The 21,753-nt window shown below is 43.4% G+C and overlaps 1 protein-coding gene across 1 annotated transcript in view; it reads right to left on the minus strand.

Annotated features, from left to right (window-relative positions):
• Window positions 1-1,251: 1,251 nt before the first annotated feature.
• Window positions 1,252-21,753, minus strand: part of LOC308240360 (polyadenylate-binding protein 1-like 2) — a 142,122-nt gene continuing 121,620 nt past the window's right edge. Inside the window, exon 2 of the transcript XR_013959792.1 lies at window positions 1,252-1,367. The gene's annotated coding sequence lies outside the window, so the exon portion shown is untranslated. The remainder of the gene's footprint in view (window positions 1,368-21,753) is intronic.

The following is a 21,753-nucleotide window of genomic DNA, read 5'->3' on the forward strand; positions in this document are numbered from 1 at the left end:
TGGGTCTTTCAAGAGCATGCCATGGGAATGTGCCTGGCTTACTGATCTTGTAAGGATATGTCACAGCTTTTCAAAGTCCTCAGGACATCTTATTACCCATTTATTCATTTTAAGGTTTTGGTTCAGCTATTGTTTGCCCCCGAGTGTTATCCACTGCCTGAAGCAGCTGCAGTGTTCAATAGCCTCAAAATGTTTTTTACAAAAGTCTCCTTGCCAAAGGCATTTGAAACTGGGAAAGGTCTGAGTCAGTCCAAATACAGACAGCCATGCAAATGAGGTGATCTTTCAGGGAACTCCCAGACAGATCAAATAATGGCAAGTCTCTCGGAATGAGGCTTTGCAGGAGGCCCATGCCCTTTCTGCTCCTTCTGGTGGCTGTCAGGCTGCTGTTTTTCACTGTGATTGCAGGCTGTTAGAATTTAATGCTACCACAGAGTTGGATACTGGGGCATGGGAATAGGATTAGTTGAAATGTCACTTAGTTCACTCTTCCTATTGAAATTTAGTTGTTACTTGTAAGGTTTGAGGTGCAGGAAACGGGAGTCAGAAACCAAAGCATGTTAAAAGAGAAAGTTTATTCTGCACTAATGAGTGAGATAGAAAAACCAGGATTAGAGGAGAAGGAGGAGAAGGAGGACCCAGCTGGGCTGACTCGCTGAGAGAAAGAACAGCAACACATGCAGCGGTGAACATGCCTTTTGAGGGGAGGAACAGGAAGGGATGGGGCCCAGGGTGGAATGGGAAGGGGTGGGGCCCAGGGTACTTGGCACGCACTGATTGGTCATTCAATGTCTCGGGGATGTCCCGGCAGCAGATGCAGGTTACGTCATACTCCGCCCACCATTTGGGGGAAGGGAGGATCTATCATTCCAGGCTTTTGGTGATATTAAAAAAAATTGAGAGTCCGGGCAAGGTCAAGGGGTGAAGGTCCATTTTCCGTAGCTACTTCCTGCTGAGAGGGGGTGTCGTCAGGGGCATCTACCCGGGGTCTCAAGCATTCTGGTGACATAGGTATCTCTAGGTTCTGAATTCAAGGCCAGAGAAATCTCTCCCACCTTCTGGTTGGTGAATGCCTGCATTCTGTTCTGCAAAAAACTAGTGAAACAGCACATGAGACAGGGACCAAAGAGCAAAATTAAACGAATATATATCAGTGGGCCTAATGATGGGAGGAGCCATGGGGTAAGTGAGTGAAAAACAGGGAGTGTTTTCCGTGCTGGATGAGGGGTGCAGAAGCATGATTTCCCCAAGGGACTGGTTGGTGAAGTCTCAAGAGCGATCCTGTTGAGTCACTTGGCAGGTAAAAGCTGGTCCTGAGGCTGCCACAGCGTCACTTGTCTGGTTTTGCTGCTTTTCTGGGCCTGGAGCTGAAATATAACCTGGGGGTAAGGTTCTTGAGGAGGACTGAGTCCCCTGGCTGGAGGGCTGGTCCTCAGGAGTCTTGGTGGGCTGATTCTGGATGAGGCAGAAACCTAACAGCATGTTTCTGGAGCAGTTGCCTGAGTAAGGGCAGGTATGGAAGATAAGTAGCCAGGAGAGGAGGGTCAGTAAGGAAGGGTCTCCCATATAAGAGTTCTAAAAGGGCTTAAGAAGGTGGGGCTCCTTGGTGTAGCCCGGATTCCAGTCAGGGCCATGGGCAGGAGGTCCGGCCAGGAGCTGCAAATTTCTAGAGAGAGTTTAGTTAGATGGTCTTTTAAAGAGGCCGTTGATCATCTCGATCTTACCCGATGATTGTGGGCAGTAGGGTATATGTAGTTTAGTTAAGTCAGGATTAGAGAGAGGAAAATATGAGAGTCTCGCCCAAGGTTGAGTGAGGGCCTCGATGACCTTGGGACAGGAGTGTGTTGCCGCAGGTTGGGTGGAGGCAGTGGGAAGGAGAGTGGCCAGGTTCAGGGCTGGGGACTGGGTCAGGGAGATGTCAGGATTCTCAAGGAACAGGAGATGGAGTTCCTGCATGCGAGAGAGGGCAAGGAGAGATAAGGATTGGTGGGACAGAAGATCCTGTAGCCTATGGGTGGGGAACACCTGTAAGGGTTGCTGGAGGCAGATCTTCTGGGTCTCCTTGGTGAGACCGGTGGCTGCAGCCAGAGCCCGGAGGCAGGGCTGCCATCCCCGAACCATGGGATCAAGCTGTCTGGACAGGTAGGCTACGGGGGTTAAGTCTGGCCCTAGAGGCTGGGTGAGTACCCCCATAGCTATTCCCTGTCTTTCATCAGTAAATAGTTGGAAAGGCCTAGAGAAGTCTGAGAGAGAGAGAGAGAGAGAGAGAGAGAGAGAGATGCCAGAAGGGTATCCCGGAGCTTAGAAAAAGCCTGGTGAATGAGGGAGGGTGAGGAGAGGGGGCCTACTGGTGTTTCTTTAGTGGCCTGGTATAGGGGCTTAGCTATGAGAGCAAAGTTTGGGACCCGATGGTGGAAGAATCCTACCAGTGGAGGCCAGCTGTATGCCTCTGAGACATGTCCAGGGAGGGGCTGCAGAGAAGGAGATCATCTACATACTGGAGAAGAGTGCTGGGTTCTAACGAGCATTGTCGGAGGTCTCTGGGTAAGGCCTGGCCAAAGAGATGAGGACTGTCTCTGAACCCCTGGGACAGGAACTTCCAGGTGAGTGGGTCCTTTTACAATTCTTGTCAACAGTTAACTTTAGAACTTCTTTCTTTCTTTCAATATACCTTCCATTAAATATTTCTAAAGATGTCTGGCAATTAATGTTTCAGTATTGTATGCTATTTAAAATATTTAGAAAAGGCAAGGGGATGAGGGAACAAGCCCTGAAGCCTGTTTCCAAGCCTCTAGCTGCTTGAATTTAAAAGTGCCACTTTTTCCTAGAGATAAAGATCTAAGTTTCTGATAAGACTGTGCCAGCAAGAAAGTTGTTCTCTAGGAAGAGTGGAGTGGGGGAGAGGGCGGGGTGAGAAGGCGCTGAGGCCAGAGCAGTTTTCAGAGCATTAAAGGGTGATTTGCCATCAATACCCATGACCGAGATTGTGGAAGGAAAGAGTGGCCCAGAAAAAGGAGGGCAGGACAGAGAAGGCAGCCCTCGTATCAACCAGAAAGGAGACCTGCTTACCCACTACCTTGAGCATTGCCCTGGGCTCAGCGAGGGTGATGGGGATCGTTGAGTCCGGGCATCTTCAGTCTTCAGCCAGTCCCAGCATGGCCAGTGGTGGGTCATAACCTGGAAGGGCGGCCCCTCTGCGCTGAGACACATAGGGTCTGTCACTTTTCCAGGGGCAGTCACTTTTACTGCATGCCAGGCAGGGCTTGGTTGGAGCCAGGGGCCGGGGAACTGCTTTGCCCAGTGGCCTTCATTTCGCACTTGAAGCAGCTTCCTGGTGGCGTTCATCCTCTCGTTGCACCCCCACCATGCGCAGTCCCCTTTGGACCATGCATGGCTGCCGTCAGCCTCAGAGCTACTACCAAGGCTTTGGTTTGTAGATTCACCTTTTGTCTAAGGTGGGCTTACTCTGCCTGCTCCTCACAGGAATTAAAACCTTAAATGCCATATTTGGATCTCAGACCTGGGTCTGAGAAGGCATTAGGGGAGGGGGTGGCAGAGCAGGCAGCGGGCCATGGGCCGTGGGCAGAAGGAGGAGGAGGAGCGTGGTGGTGGGCGGCCACACCAGGCCTCAGTAACCATTTAAAGAGAGGGGTTGGAATTGCTATTTCAAGATGGTGGCCCCCATGGGACCGGCAGGCCATGTTGCCAGAGGGGAGTGGGACTTGCCATTTCAAGATGGCAGCCCCCATGGGAACAGCAAGCCATGCAGCCAACATGGCGGCTGCTCACAATACACAAGGGAAGAGCAACCCAAAACAGAAATCTCACTTAGCTGTTTAGAGCGGCTGATGGCACTGCGGGCCAGCGGCTCTCGCGCTGTAGCGACAGTGGCTCCCGCAGCGGTGGCTGCCAGCTGGGAAAGGGGTGGCCCAGAAAGGGGCAGCAGCAGAGAAGGAAGAGGAGGAAGAGAAGAGAGGGAGCAGAAGATGGGGCGGCGGGAGCAAGAGGGGTGGAAATGAAAGAGCGGCTGGGTGGAAAGAGTCAGAGACAGAGAGGGGGCTCAGGACTGGTTTCAGGGGGTTTCTTGCGAGGTACGAGAACCTGGGCTGTGGAACAGAAGGAGCAGAGGGAGGGACGGGAGTGCAGATAGAAAAAAAACACCTGGACATATGGGACCTTGGGCCACTTCCCAGCTCTTTGGCAGAAATTACTGAGGTCAGTGAGGATGTTAAGTCCTGCTTTCAGGTCATCTGGACCCATTCCAATTCATACTGAGGCCATGCCACGTTACAGAAGTAGCCAGATTGGTGAGGAGACACCCTAGATGTGTCTTTGGATCAGGTTTATATTTTTGATTGCCCATTCCAATTCATGGGGTCGGGTAGTGAAGGTCAAGGACCAGTGTCCCAGTCTTTGAGCCAGGGCTATGAACGGGGAACCCGAGGGACAGTAGAGGACGTCTCCTCTAATTCCTGGGGTCCGGACGGAGGCCAAAATGCTGGAGAACCAAGGGGTGCAGGAACATCTTCACTGCCTCCCCAGGTTCGGAACCCCTCCTGGAGGGGCCTGGAGGGCTATGCCTGGAAGGCAATCTCTGACGCAGGTCGCAGTTTATAGACAGAGACGCCGGAAAAACCACCAGGAATTAGCATGGGCTGGGACTTACCGCTGACGCTGCCGAGCCAGGGAGAGGAGGCTGAGAATCCTGAGCCACGAGGAGAGAAGGATGGGGGGCACCTCGGACCGTGAAAGGTCAAATGGGATGCACGCACCCACCCGGGTTTTCGGCACCAGATGTAAGGTTCGAGGGGCAGGAAATGGGAGTTGGAGACCAAGGCATGTTAAAGAGGTGGTTTATTCTGCACTAACAAGCTAGATTCATTACGGAGGAGGTAAAGAAACCAGGATTAGAGGAGGGGGAGGAGAAGAAAGAGGGACCCAACCGGGCTGACTCGCAGACTGGGAGAACAGCAACACGTGGAGCGGTGAAGACACCTTTTGAGGGGAGGAACAGAAAGGAGTGGGACCCAGGGCACTCGGTATGCACTGATTGGTGGTTGAATGTCTCAGGGATGTCCCAACACAGACGCTGGTTACATCATAACTCCGCCCACCAGTTGGGGGGAGGGAGGATCTATCAGCCACACCCCCTTCTTCAACCATATTGTCACATCATCCAAGTTATACTTTATAAACAGACTTGATGTGCTACACAGATGCAAAAATACACAAAGTGGGTAAACTACTTTGCCTTAGAAATATATATTTAGTAATCACTTAGTTACATTATTTTATTTTTGTGAAATGAGAACTGATCGACCAAACCTTTCAAACAGACCCACCAGACGATAAATATCACCATATGTTTGATTCACAGTACATTTGGGCATAAACACTTCAATTGCAGCTTTGTGTTTAGTATCAAAAACCTTTGCTTGTGTGCGTATTTTTGCTACAGATCCCTTGCTCTGAATTACATTTTGAAAACTGCTTATTACAGATAAAGCACCTTTCCAGGTATGCTTCTGAGAAACAGATGCATTTATGCACACTAAGGTGTGTGCACACCTTTTCATGCACAAATGTCCATACAATGCCTACACCACGATCCCAGCACATGCCCACCACCTGTGTGCGACTGTGCACTGGGTCCTGACCTAAACAGGCTGCCCCCAAACACGCCGGAGCCCCGCCAGCCTTCCCAGCAAAGTTAACTAGCCTTGCTACACCGGCTGCAGCACAAACCTCTCCACCTCCATGGGGCCTGGGGCCTGGGGCTGAGCGGCCCACACCTACCCAAGGTGCTCCACTTGGGGCTCCGCGCAAGGTGGGGGTGGGAGCAGGGCTGCCAGTGCCAGGAGGCACCTTGGAGTGCCAGCAGGTATTTATTTTTAAAAGACTGTGCTGCACATGCCCAGCCCCCAGTGCCACCCCAGTGGGCGGGAGGGAGGGGAGCAAGGCCAGCAGAGTCCCCCTCCCCCCTCCCTGAGCCACTGCCACTGCCACCTCCTGCTCCGGGGTGCCCATCCCCTGCCGGCCCCTCCCCTGCTCACCTGCCCTGCATAGGCAGCTAGGGTTTGTTTTGCTGCTCAGCTGCCGTTTGCTGCTGCCGCCACAGAGGGCCTATTGCGCTCATTTGTGCCTGGCTGGTCCCCATTCCTCTCTCCCCGGTGTTGAATGTCTGAGCCCTTGGCTGCTCCAAATCTTTTGGCTTTTTCCCTTAGTAACAGCTTTTATCTTCTGCCTCAAATCCTCTCCCAGCTCAAAACCTTCCCGTGCGTGCCCCCCGCCCCTGCTGGTCACATGCACACCCACCCCTCCCCCACAGCGGGAGCACCTCCACTTGCCACCTGGGGACCTGCACCATGCTCCCTGCCCTTGCCCGCCTGGCACCCATCCCCCAAGCCCTCTTTGCCATATGGCCCCGCCTGCCCACCACCCGCCTTGCTGCGATTGGAGCCTGTGGGCCACAGGGGAGGGACTGAGAGGTGCTCCATGCACCTCCTGGTGACCGGTCATTTGGTCATTTGGGCATTACAGCCACTGGCCTTTTATAATATAGATGCACTTACATTATCTACTGACACATGTGTCTGGTTTTTATCTTTTATTTGCTCATCAAGTGAATTACTTTGCATGATTTCCAAATGCTCTTTCATGCATTATTTTGAAAGATATTTATTGTTCACTAATATGATCTAGCTAGTGATCCTGGTGTTAGAATAGCATAGTAAATAAAGCTGACACTCTTGAGCACTGGCCTTTTGGAGCATTCAAGGGAAGGAGCCAGTTTTGAGTCTTATATTAAGGCTGGCCTCAGAACTGAAGATATCAATCCAGCTCAATACAGCAGATACTTTTTTAGGTCTTCTATGTTTTAGGTATTCTTGTAACTACTTGAAGTTGAGCATAGATAAAATAGAAACAAATCAATTTCACCATAGATTTTACATTCTAGAGGAGAGAGAGAAGCCATAAACATTTAATAAAAAGATGATCAGTGTTATGGAGTCAAGGAAAGATTTAGCTTTCTAGATGTAGAAAATGATATTGTCATAAACCCCCTTGGAATCCTTGTCAGTGTGGTCACAGAATGCATGCTTAATATTGACAGTTTAATATGGCAGTGTGATGAAGCAATGAAGACAACCATAAATATAAAAAGTGTGCATGGCTATTACACATCTGCTAAGACCTACACTTTGCATTTCTAGTGTTAGAATAAAGAAAGTGCCCTTGAAAAAACGTCTCAACTATATGTTGACCAATCCTAAATGATCACTGGCTCATTTTCAAAAAGTCAGTATAAATCTCTTGAATTAGTTTGTCTTTTATTCTGAACTGTCTCTAATCCAAAAGCAAATGGACTTTAAGAGGGATCTCAAAATGAAATGTTCCTGGAAGAATAATGTTAACAAGAGGATATACAGTACCAACAAAATTCAGACCTTCTCTCCCAAAATGAATACTAAATAAATAACAACATATGGACCAAAGTATCTTTGTGGGAACTCCAGAACCTAGTTACAGAGTTGCAACAACCAAGTAAACACCAAACTTTTAGAAAATAGTTTTACTCAAAATGATGGGAAAGTCCATAAAATTTTTTTCTTACCCTTGCTTAACCATTTCCCCAGCACAGTGCAAAATGATCAGGAGGGAGCCTTTCAAATTCTCATAAAAGGTTTCAAGGCATATGAAGAAACAAGGACACACAGCCCATTCAAAGGAACAAAATAAATCTCCAGAAACTTACCTTAAGGAACAGAGACCTAAGTCTTACTTGACAAAAACGTTAAAACAGCTGTCTTAAAAACACTTAATGAGCCAAGGATAACACAGTCAGATAAAAGAAATCAAGGAAATAATGTATAAAAAATGAGACTATAATTAGTGGTATATAAATTATCTTATAAAAAAGAACCAAACATATTCTGGAGCTGAAAAACACAATAACACTAGAGACATTTGACAACAGACTCAGACAGGAAGATAAAAGAAAAAGTGACCTTTAAGACAGGTCATTTGCAATTATTAATACCAAAGAGTAAAAATGAAAAAGAGAATGGAGAAAAGTAAGCAGAGCCTAAAAGATTTATAGGACTGTGTTAAATGGACCAGTATACACATTATGGGAGAAAGAGGAGGAGGAGGGAGAGGAGAAGGAGAAAGAGAAGGAGGAGGAGGAGGAGGAGGAGGAGGAGGAGGAGGAGGAGGAGGAGGAGAAGGAGAAGGAGAAGAAGAAGAAGAAGAAGAAGAAGAAGAAGAAGAAGAAGAAGAAGAAGAAGAAGGAGAAAGCTGAAATGTTATTTGAATAAATAATGGCCAAAAGTTCCAAAAGTTGAGTAAATATATGGATGTATAAATACCAAAAGCTCAGTAAACCACAATAGGATAAATCCAATGACACACACACTGAAACACATTATAATCAAACTGTCTAAAGACAAGAAGAGAATCTTGAAAGCAGCAAGAGAAAAGTGACTTGTGACATAAAGAGGAACCTTAATAAAATTATTAGAAATTTTCTAAATAAATACCTTGCAGGCCAGAAGGTAGTGGGTGTTATTTTTTTTAAGTGTTTAACTGTCCACCAATAATTTTATGTCAAGAAAATCTGTCTTTCAGAAATAAGAAAGAAATTAAGATATTCCCATATAAACAAAAGCTTACAAACTTTTCTAACACTAGACCTGCTAAAGGGAATACTTCAAGATGAAAAAAAGGATATTAGATATTAACTCAAGCCATATGAAAACATAGTTCTCCAATAAGTATAAATATATGGACAAATAAAAAACAATATTGTGTAACTTTTGTTCTTAACTCAGCTTTTAATTTTCTTAATATTAAAAGACAAAAGCACAATAAATACTATAAATATCTGTTGATTATTGCACAATTATAAATATATAACTTGAGACATTTATAACACAAAAAGGAGGTGGAGCTGTCAAGGTATAGGGCTTTTGTATAAAATTGAAACTACATTGTTATCAGTTTAAAATAGAATATTATATCTTTGGGATATTATATAAAACCCCTCATTGTAACCATATATATTATATCTATATAATATACACAAAAGAAAATGAGAAGGGAATTGAAATGTTTCACTCCAAATAATCAACTAAACACAAAGGAAGACAATAAAGGAGGAAATGAGGGACAAAATAGTCATAAGATATGACTATCAAATAATATCTCAGCAATAAAATAGCACTTTTAAGTGCTCTCCAAGCAGTGATTGATTAAGATATAAATGAATTCACCCCCCCGAAATATATACATAAAAATAATACATGGCCTGGCTGGTGTGGCTCAATGGTTGAGCATCAACCTATGAACCAAGAGGTCACAGGTTTGATTCCTGGTTAGGGCACATGCCCAGATTTCAGGGCTGATCCCCAGCAGGAGGCATGCAGGAGGCATCCTATCGATGTCTCTTTCTCATCGATGTTTCTATTGCTCTATCCCTCTCCCTTCCACTCTCTCTCTAAAATCAATAAAAAATATTTTAAAAAAGAAATAATACATAAAAAAATAAGATCCATCAATATGCTGTCTAGAAGAGAGTCACTTTAGAGCTAAAAAAACACATTGGTGAATGTGAAAAAATGAAAAAATATTCTATATGAATAGTAACTAAGAGAGACTAGGGATGGCTATATTAGTAATAGTTAAATTAGGTTTATGTCACACTAGAAAAAGAAGGGTATTATCTATAATAATAAGTATCATATGCTAATTAGACCAGATGTCTTTCCAGATGTCCTTCTGCACTAAGCTGGCCCTGAGAGGGTAGCCTGGGTCCTGGGTGCCTGCCAGCAGCCATAAGGAAGCTAGTCCATGTCCCGGGTGCCTGCGGGTGGCTGGAGGGAAGCCAGCCCAGGTCCCAGGTGCCATAGGGAAGCCAGTGCTGGCAGCCAGGGGAAGGAAGGCCTACTTTTGCACAAATTTCATGCATCAGGCCTCTAGTCTATATATATAAAACCCTAATATGCAAATAGACTGAATGGCCGAACAACTGAACAACCGGTCACTATGACATGTGCTAACTACCAGGGGGTGCGCACAGAACATGGTGGGCGTCAGCAGCAGGCGGTGGAGCACAGAAAATGGCAGTGTTGGCTGCAGCAGGATGGTGGAGCAGGTGAGCAGGGGCGCTAGACCAAGGCAGGAAGCTGGTTGCTGTCATTGGGGCAAGCCTCTGGTGGTTACTGAAAATTTTTTGCTCCCGCACATCATGGTCCTGCCTGGCGCTTGCACTTGCTGCTGGAGCAAGAGCTGCCACTTGCACCTGCTGTCAGCACCTGGCACCAGCCCCGATCACTTGGTGCCATCAGCGGGTGTGAGTGGTGACTGCTGGCCCAATCGCCCCTCGGGGCTTCTCCACCTCCCCCTGTTCCTGAGGGGTGATTGGGGCCAGCAGCCGCCACTCACACCCGCTGCTGGCGCTGGCCCCAATCGCTTAGTGCTGTCAGCAGGTGCAAGCAGGGCCAGTGCCATCAGCGCATGGGAGCAGTGGTGGTGGGAGTCGGGCTGCCAGCAGAGAGAGGACTGGGGGACAGTGTTGGGAGGGGCCAGGCGGGGGCACAGAAGATAGGCCGAGACCCGCCCCTGTGCCCACCACAGCCTTGTGGGCCACAGTTCCTTTCAAGGTGCACGAATTCGGGCCCCTAGTAAAATGATAAAAGAGTAAATTTCCCAGCAAGTTCTAAAAATTATAAAAATATATACATCTAATATCAAAGACTCCAAGTATATAAAGCAACTATGGACAGAATTGAAAGGAGAAATAGGAGGCAACGCAATCATAACAAAAAATGTCCATACTCCACCTTCTTTTATTTTCAAGTAGAGTCTACATTTAATATTTTTTGTATTAGTTTCAAGTATACAGTATAGTGGTTAGGCAATCATATACTTTACAAAGTGTTCCCCTGATATTTCCAGTACCCACCTGGCACCATACATAGTTATTACAATACTAGAGGCCCAGTGCACGAATTTGTGCACAGGGGGTATGTGGGGAGAGGGACCACAGGAGGTTGGCCGGCAGCCCCAACCTAGTTGTATAGATGTGATGAGGTAGCAGCAAGCAAAGAGCACAGACAGAGCACCACAAAATGGCCTGAACACCAGCTATGCTCTGAGGTGGAAATACAGATCTACTTTGCTGCCTGCACTTGGGCCACCTCACTCTCCCTGGGGCGGAGTTGCTGACAGACACACAGGTCATCTCTTCTACCTCAGCAGCACATTTTCTTGGGGCTCCACCCCCAAGCATGATAGGTAGCTGACTTTGGCCAATGATGGCACACCACCATAGGAGTGCTAGTCAATCAGCAGTTGGGAATGTGGAAAGGCATGGCCGAGCTAGAAGTGGCTGATGGGGGCAGAAGGGCGAGCAGCACGGTGTGGTGGTAGAGGTAAGATGGTGCTTACTTTATGTCTTTGCAGTTAGGCTGCTGCCTTGCCCCTTCTGCCCCCTCTGAGCTGCTACTCTATCTCAATTAGCATCAGGATCGCTCTTCTATAGGCTTCCCAAACCCAGATTCTCTGGTGCCCGGAACTTTAGCTGAGGGGAGGACCAGCCGGTAGGAGGGACTGCGAGAGGTTGGCCAGCTGCCAGTAGTGGGAGGTTGGCTGTGGGAGCACGCAGACCACCAGGGGGTATCTCCTGCATTGAGCATCTGCCCCCTGGTGGTCAGTGCATGTCATAGCAACTGGTCATTTGGTCATAACGGTCACATAGGCTTTTATTTATATAGACTAGAGGCCCGGTGTATGAAAATTTGTGCACTTGGGGGGTTCCTCAGCCTGGCCTGCACCCTCTCGCAGTCTGGGACCCCTCAAGGAATGTCCACCTGCCAGCTTAGGCCCACTCCCTGGGGGATCAGGCTTAAGCTGGCAGTCAGACATCCCTCTGGCAGCCCGGAAGCCCTCAGGGGATGTCTGGCTAATGGCTTAGGCCCACTCCCTGCAGGGAACGGGCCTAAGCCATTAGTCGGACATCCTTAGCACTGCAGTGGAGGCAGGAGAGGCTCCCGCCACCACCGCTGCACTGGCCAGCCATGAGCCAGCTTCTGTCTGAGCAGTGCTCCCCCTGTGGAAGTGCACTGACCACCAGGGGGCAGCTCCTGCATTGAACGTCTGCCCCCTGGTGGTCAGTGTGGATCATAGTGACTGGTGTTTCCCAGTCATTCCACCAGTAGGGTCAATTTGCGTATTACCCTTTTATTATATAGGATTATTGACTATAATTCCTATGTTGTCCTTTTACATCTCTATATTTTGTAACTACCAATCTGTACTGCTCAATCTCTTCACCTTTTTCACACAGTCCTCCAAAGCCCTCCCCTCTGGCAACCATCAGTCTGTTCTCTATATACCATGTGTACTGGTTAATAATGCGGGTTTTGTAATCACAGAAAACATGATAATTTCAAGAGAAACATCAAAAGTGCTTTATTCAAAGTAATGTCCATTGCTAGCTACACATTCCCCCATCTTTCAGGTAATTTGTGGATACCATCCCAATAGAACATTTTTTGTTTTGAGGCAAACCATTCAGAAACCCAATTTTCCACCTCTTTGTATCTTTTGAAGTGCTGCTCAGAAAGTGCATGTGCCATCGATCAGAACAAGTGGTAATCTGAAGGAGCAAGATCTGGTGAATACAGCGGGTGGGTTAATACTTCCCAAGCAAGATCTTTTAACGTGTCTTTAACTGGTTTTGAAGTGTGTGATGGTGAGTCATCATGAAGCAAAATTACTTTGCCGTGTCTCCTGGGGCATTCTGGTTGTTTCACGATCAAAGCATGGTTCAAATTGATTGTTGTCAGTAGCAATCAGTATTAATGGTTTCACCTGGTTTTAGAAGCACATAATACACCACACCTTCCTGATCCTACCAAATGCAGAGCATTGTCTTCTTTCCAAGGTTATTTGGCCTTGCAGTTGATGTTGATGGTTGACTTGGATCAACCCATGATTTTGTGCATTTGGTATTCTCAAAATAAATCCACTTTTCATTGCCAGTCACAATTTCATGCAAAAACGACTTTTTTTTTGCCGTTGAAGCAACATTTTACTGATAACTTTTTGGTTTTCCATTTGTCTTCCGTTCAGTTGATGTGCCACCCATTTTCCTTCATTTAAAATCTTTCCCATTGCTTGTAAATGATAGGAAATTGTTTGCTGAGCAACGTTTAATCTTTCTGAAAGTTGTTTTGAGTTTGACATGCATCTTCATCCAATGCTTGTAATTGTTGGTCTTCAAACTTTTTCAGTTGACCTGGACGTTCTTTGTCTTTCACATCAAAATCATCACTTTTAAAGCATTTAAACGAGCGTTCACAAGTATCTTGAGATGGAGCATGTTCACCATAAGCTTCCCAAAGTATTCAGCAGCACTTTTCTTCAAAATCAAGTAATGTATTATAACTTCTCACAAATGCTCTTTTTTTTTGGCACGAAATTCAACATTTTTAAGTGTAAAAATATCTATAAATGTTAACACCTTCAGCAAATTTGACATATGAAGTTTTGAAGCTTGTTGTCAATACAAAAAAATAGCATACATATAAAATCGCATATATATATATATCAACATATGTGTAACTCCATCTATTGAAAAAATTCGCATTATTAACTGGTACACCTAGTATATGAGTCTGTTTCTATTTTGTTTGTTTACGTTGTTCTTTATATCCAGAGAAACCCAAAACACTAATTCAAAAAAATATTTGCATCCTTATGTTTATTGCAGCTTATTTATAATAGCCAAGATATGGAAGCAACTCAAGTGCCCATTAATAGACAATGAATAAAAACAAAACAAAGCTGTGGTACATATATACAATGGAACATTATTTGTCCATGAAAAAGAATGAAATGTTACCTTTTGCAACAGCAGGGAAGAACCTAGGGGGTATTATGCTACGTGAAATAAATCAGTCAGAGAAAAACAAATACCATATGATTTCACTTATATGTAGAATACTCCACTTTCATTAATGTATAGAAAACCAAACAGAAGATCAATAATAAAATAGGGTATTAAAAAACATTATAAACTTATTGGAATTTTTAACACACATATGTAAAATACTCTACCCAACAGCAACAGAAAACATATTTTTAAGTGCACATAGAACTTTAGTGAGAATAGAGCTTATGCTAGGTCACAGAACAACTCCTAAAAAATTTTACAGAGAGGAAAAATGGCGGCGGAATAGACAGACCTGTTCTGAGCCTTGTCCCAGAGCAGAAAGAAAGAACAGCTGAGGGTCGCACTAGGAGTGTTTGTTGGCAAGTTGGGGGACAGCTGAACCCCAGAAGAAGGTGGGGGACTGCTAGACGGGGTTCCACTGACCTGGCAGCTCCCACTGCGGCTGGGTCCCCTCCCGGAGCTGCAGGCTTGGACGCGGAGTCTGCGCCATCTGGAACCTGAAAGCGGAGCTTATCGGAAGCCTGAAAATCCACAACTGCGGCACCCATGGAACAGCTGCGAGCCCCAGAACAACGCTCTTCAATTGGCGCAAACACACGGGTTCAGAGGAGCTCTACACTCCACCACGGAAAGGTCAGATTTCGCCTGGGATAAGGTGAGGTCTCTGGTCCCAGTGCGATAGAGGAACACGCGTTTTGTGGGAGCTGGAGGACCAGGGAAGTCTGTGCCTAGAAAAATCCGTGGCTGTTGGTGCTGGCGTGATCTGTGAATGTGGAAGGGAGTCTTCAGAGCTGCTAACAGAAGGGCTCTCTAAAAAGCAACCCATTTTGATCTGACGTGCAGGGACACCCTAAGAATTTCAGGGGTGTGCTAGACTTACGCACAGCCATGGAGTGCGCACACTTGGGCTTTTTCCTCTTGAAATTCTTGCTTCTGATTACTAAGCCCAATACATAGGATCACCCAGTTGGGGACACCCTGGGAGACTGCAGGGGAAAGTTGTTTTTCTGGAACCTGGGGATTGGAGCAGAGAGTGACCATCAGAGAGCAGCTCTGAGGCAGCCCACTCCCACAAACCGGTAGTGAGTGCCACAGGGAAAGAAGGCTCTAACACTCCCTAGAGAGGCCATTGATAAACCCGGAAGTCAATCCAGAAACACTGCCACCCAGGGGCTGAATCACAAATTGACTCTTGTGTAATCAAAAATAAAGGAATACGAATTAAGACACACCGCCTGCTTAAAATCAGCACTGGCTTACATCACTGAAGAGCAGTGGAACGCAGGGAACTGCAATACTGTCCGGACTCAGAAACAGGCATGCCAAACAGAACTACAGAGGAAGTGAATGACCTTCACTACTCCACATTTTATTTTTATTTTTTATTTTTTTATTTTCATTTTTTGCATCTTTTACTCAAGAAAATATTTTTTTTATTTTTTCCTCATTTGATTTTACCTTTTTAATTATTACATTTTTATTTTCAATCCGTATTATTACTACTGCTATTTTACCTTTTTTTTTTTTAAGTGTCATTTTATTTTCTCTTCATTTTGTTTTGGGATTAGTGTTCTACATTCTATTTTTATCTTTACTTTAGCATCATTTTACTCTATCTCAACTCTACCTTTAGGCCATGACTCTCTTCCTCACTTTTCCCTTTTCGGTGTCCTGTTTATCTTACCCCTTTCCTGCTTTAGATTTTCCCTAATCTTTCTGTTTACTCCCGTTAAAATTTCACCCTACTTATATATCCAATCTCCAATCCCCTGCTCCAAGTCCATACACACCTCTCTCTTCGCTGTCTTAACTATCCAAAAATTGTTTTTCTCTCTGTCCTTTTGTTGTTGTTCACTTGAATGTAGATTATATAGAATTTTTATGCTTTTTTGTGAGATTCTTTTGCTTATTCTTCTTTTGTTTATTTTTTTGTTTGTTTAGTGCTTCTGTTTTCCCTTGCCTCACTCAATATTAGTTGGTGTTGTAGTTTGTATTAATCCCCAGGTACTTGTTGCTGGAATTTGCTGGGATAAGTGATTGTTCTATTAGAGTTTTATCCCCAATATATATAGTCTGTTTCCCTTTCTCTCTTAGTCTCTTTCTTGTCTCTCTTACTTTTTTTTCATCTTTTTTTCCCTTTTCCCAATTTCATTTTGACACTCCTTTTTTCTTCTTCTTCTTCTTCCTTTCTTTTTCCTCTTCATCTTTCTCTCCTATCCCCTAATTTGCCTTTCTCAGGTGGTCACCTTTATTGGAGGTTATTAATATCGTGAACACATTACTGTTCAGTGCCTTGTGTGTTGTACCTGGTAGTGCTATATTTTGTGCCTTTAAATCAGCGCAGGAGAGAGAGAACTACATAACCAGACACCCAGAGAAGAGAGACCATGGGGAGACAAAGACACAGCCTGCATATGAAAGAAAAGCAGGCATCACCAGAAAAGGAAGTAAACGAAATGGAGGCAAGCAACCTTCCAGAAAAAGAATTCAGAGAAATGGTCATAAGGTGGCTGAAAAGAATGGAAGACAAATTCGACAATATGAGCAAGAACCAAGAGGAAATGAAGAAGAACCAAGAAGAAATGAAAAATGACATCGCTGCTGTAAAGAACTAAATAGAAAGCATCAAGAGTAGACTAGAAGAAGCAGAGGACCGCATCAGTGAGCTAGAAGACAAGATGGGAAAAAATACCCAAGTAGAGCAACTTCTAGAAAAAAAAATTAAAAGGTAGGAGGAGAGCCTAAGGGACTTTGGGACAACACGAAACAAAACAACATCCGCATAATAGGTGTTCCAGAAGGAAAGGAAGCTGAGCAAGGAATAGAAAACCTCTTTGAAGAAATAATGACAGAAAATTTCCCTGATATAGAAAAGAAAAAAACCACACAAATCCAAGAAGCTCACAGAGTCCCAAGAAAAATGAACCCCAAAAGACCAACACCAAGGCACATTATAATTAAATTGGCAAACACCAATGACAAAGTAAGAATCTTAAAAGCGGCAAGAGAGAGACAGAAAGTTACATTCAAAGGAACCCCCATCAGACTAGCAACTGATTTCTCAACAGAAACTCATCAGGCCAGAAGGGAATGGAATGAAATATACAAAGTCATGCAAAGGAAGGGTCTGAATCCAAGAATACTGTACCCAGCAAGGCTTTCAATCAAAATTGAAGGTGAAATCAGGAGCTTCACAGACAAAAAAGGACTAAGGGAATTTATTACCACCAAACCAGCAATGCAAGAAATGCTAAAGGGTCTGCTGTAAAAAAAAAAGAAATAGGAAGCAAAGAAGGAACACAGGTGTAAAGAATAGGAATGGCGACAAATAAGTACCTATCAATAATAACTTTAAATGTAAACGGTTTACATGCCCCAATCAAAAGACATAGGGTAATGGACTGGATAAGAAAACATGACCCATATATCTGCTGTCTACAAGAAACCGACCTCAGAAAAAAAGACGCACACAGACTGAGGGTGAAGAGATGGAAAAAGGTATTCCAGGCAAATGGAACTGGAAAAAAAAGCTGGGGTAGCAATACTTATATCTGACAAATTAGATCTCAAACTGAAGGACATAACAAGAGATAAGGAAGGACACTTCATAATACTAAAGGGAGCAATCCAACAAGAAGAAATAACTCTGGTAAACATATATGCACCCAATACAGGAGCACCCAAAGACATAAAAAAAAAAAACTCCTGGAGGATATCAAGGCAGAGATTGACAGCAATACAATCATATTAGGAGACTTTAATACCCCACTATCACCATTGGACAAATCCTCTAAACAAAAAATCAGCAAAGAAACATCAATCCTAAATGACTCACTAGACCAGATGGAATTAATTGACATCTTCAGAACATTTCACCCCAAAGCCACAGAATATACATTCTTCTCAAGTGCACATGGGTCATTTTCAAAGATAGACCATATGTTGGGACATAGGCAAAGTCTCTTCAAATTCAAGAAGATAGAAATCATATCAAGCATCTTCTCAGACCACAGTGGCATAAAACTGGAAATCAACTACAATAAAAACAACCCAAAGAAATCAAACACATGGAGGCTAAACAACATGCTATTAAACCATGACTGGGTTACCAGAGAGATCAAAGAAGAAATAAAAAACATCATGGCAACAAATGACAATGAAAACACTACAATCCAAAATCTATGGGACACAGCGAAAGCAGTCTTGAAAGGGAAGTTCATAGCTCTACAAGCCTACTGCAAAAAACAAGAAACAATGGTAATAAATTACCTAACCCAACAACTCAAAGAGTTTGAAAAAGTATAACAAGAAAAGCCCAGTGTAAGCAGAAGGAAGGAAATAATAAAGATCAGGGCAGAGATAAACGACATAGTGACCAAAGAAACAATACAAAAGATCAACAAAACGAAGAGCTGGTTCTTTGAAAGGATAAACAAGATTGATGAACCTCTAGCCAGGCTCACCAAGAAGCAAAGAGAGAGGACCCAAATAAACAAAATCAGAAATGAAAGAGGTGAAATAACAACATACCCAACCGAAATACAAAGGATTGTTAAAAAATACTACGAACAACTCTATTCCAACAAACTGGACAACCTGGAGGAAATGCACATATTCCTAGAAAAATATAACCTTCCAAAACTCAATCAAGAAGAATCTAAACAGCTCAATATGCCAGTAACTATGGAAAAATTGAAGCAGTCATCAAAGAGCTTCCGGCAAACAAAAGCCCTGGGCCAGACGGCTTCACAGGAGAGTTTTACCAAACATTCAAGGAAGAACTAAAACCTATCCTCCTCAGACTATTCCAAAAAATTCAAGAGGAAGGAACACTTCCAAGCTCTTTCTATGAAGCCAGCATCACCCTAATACCAAAACCAGATAAAGACAACACAATGAAGGAGAATTACAGGCCAATATCCCTCATGAATGTAGATGCCAAAATCCTCAACAAAATTCTAGCAAATTGGATCCAGCAGTCCATCAGAAAGATCATACACCATGACCAAGTAGGGTTTATCCCAGGAATGCAAGGATGGTACAATATCCGAAAATCAATAAATGTGATACATCACATAAACAAATTGAAAGATAAAAATCACATAGTCATATCAATTGATGCAGAAAAAGCATTTGACAAAATCCAACACCCTTTCTTGATAAAAACTCTCAACAAGGTGGGAATAGAAGGATCATACCTCAACATAATAAAAGCTATATATGATAAACCCACAGCTAACATCATACTCAATGGGCAAAAACTAAAACCATTTCCCCTAAGAACAGGAACAAGACAAGGATGCCCACTCTCACCACTCCTGTTTGACATAGTACTGGAAGTATTAGCCATTGCAATTAGACAAGAAGAAGAAATAAAAGGCATCCAAATTGGAAAAGAAGAAGTAAAGCTGTCCTTATTTGCAGATGACATGATATTGTACATAAAAAACCCGAAAGACTCCATCAAAAAACTAACAGACTTAATAAGTGAATTCGGCAATGTAGCTGGATACAAAATTAATGCCAAGAAATCTATGGCATTTCTATACACCAACAGTGAACTTACAGAAAGAGAGACTAAAAAAGCAATCCCATTTTCCATCGCACCAAAAAAATTAAGATACTTAGGAATAAACCTAACCAAGGAGGTAAAAGACCTATATGCGGAAAACTACAGGACACTGAAAAAAGAGATAGAGGAAGATGTAAACAGATGGAAGAACATACCATGTGCATGGATTGGTAGAATCAACATCATCAAAATGTCCATACTACCCAAAGAAATCTATAGATTCAATGCACTCCCCATTAAAATACCAACAGCATATTTCACAGACCGAGAAAGAACTCTACAAAAATTCATCTGGAATAAAAAAAGACCCCGAATAGCCACAGCAATCCTGAGAAGGAAGAATAAAGTAGGAGGGATCTCAATACCAGATTTCAAGCTGTATTACAAAGCCACTGTCCTCAAAACAGCCTGGTACTGGCACAAGAACAGACATATAGATCAATGGAATAGAATAGAGAATCCAGATATCGACCCAAACCAATATGCGCAATTAATATTTGACAAAGGAGGCATGAGCATACAATGGAGTCAAGACAGTCTCTTCAATAAATGGTGTTAGGAAAATTGGACAGATACATGCAAAAAAATGAAACTAGATCACCAACTTACACCATACACAAAAATAAACTCAAAATGGATACAGGACTTAAATATAAGACGGGAAACCATAAAAATACTAGAGGAATCCACAGGCAGCAAAATCTCAGACATATGCCAAAAGAACTTTTTCAGCGATACTGCCCCTTGGGCAATGGAAGCCAAAGAGAAAATAAACAAATGGGACTACATCAAAATAAAAAGCTTTTGCACAGCAAAAGAAACCATCAACAAAACAACAAGAAACCCCACTGTATGGGAGAACATATTTGCAATTGGTATCACTGATAAAGGTTTAATTTCCAACATCTACAGGCAGCTTATACAACTTAATAAAAGGAAGATAAAGGATCCAATAAAAAAATGGGCAAAGGACCTAAATAGAATCTTTTCGAAAGAAGACAGAAGGAAGGCCAAGAGACACATGAAAACATGCTCAAAGTCACTAGTTATCCGAGAGATGCAAATCAAAACGACAATGCGATACCATCTCACACCTATCAGAATGGCTATCATCAACAATTCAACAAACGACAAGTGTTGGCGAGGATGCGGAGAAAAAGGAACCCTCGTGCACTGCTGGTGTGAATGCAGACTGGTGCAGCCACTGTGGAGAACAGTATGGAGTTTCCTCAAAAAACTGAAAATGGAACTCCCATTTGACCCAGTAATCCCACTCCTAGGAATATATCCTAAGAAACCAGAAACTCCAATCAGAAAGGATATATGCACCCATATGTTCATAGCAGCACAATTTGCAATAGCTAAGATTTGGAAACAGCCTAGGTGCCCGTCAGCAGATGACTGGATCAGAAAACTATGGTACATCTACACAATGGAATACTATGCTGCCATAAAAAAAGAAGGAATTACTACCATTTGTAAGCACCTGGATGGAATTAGAGAACATTATGCTAAGTGAAATAAGCCAGTCAATCAAAGAAAAATACCACATGATTCCACTCATTTGGGGATAATGAAAAACATTATAAACTGATGAACCAAAAGATAGTTACAGAGGCAGTAAAGCATCAAACAGACTGTCTAATTACAGCGGTAAGGTTAAGGAGAGGTGGGGGAATAAGAGATCAACTGAAGGACTTGTATGCATGCATATAAGAGTAACCAATGCATGCAAAACATTGGGGGGTGAGGGCATATATGGGAGTGGGGTGGGGGGGCAATGGTAAGATATGTACACATATACCTTAATAAAAATTTGAAAAAAAAATTTTTACAATAAGATTAAAACCACACAAAGTATCTTTTTCAATCATAATGGAACACAATTAAAATAATTAGTATGAGAAAATTATAAAATCCACAAATATATACAAATTAAACAACATACTCTTGAATAACCAATGAACCAAAGAAGAAATCATAAAAAAAAAACAGAGAATATTTTGAGGTAAATGAAAACAGAACACATGTTAAAATTAGGAAATGCAGTGAAAGTAGTGCAAGAGAGAAATTTGTAGATGCAAATACTTACATTAAAAAATAAGCAATATCTTAAATTAAAAACTAACCTTACATATTAAGTAACTAGAAACAAAAACAAACAAACAAACAAAAAACAAACTAAGCCCAAACCTAGAAAAAAAAACAAACGGGAAAATAACAA

The sequence above is a fragment of the Plecotus auritus genome, assembly GCF_963455305.1.
Source record: "Plecotus auritus genome assembly, chromosome: X".
Classification (NCBI taxonomy): domain Eukaryota; kingdom Metazoa; phylum Chordata; class Mammalia; order Chiroptera; family Vespertilionidae; genus Plecotus; species Plecotus auritus.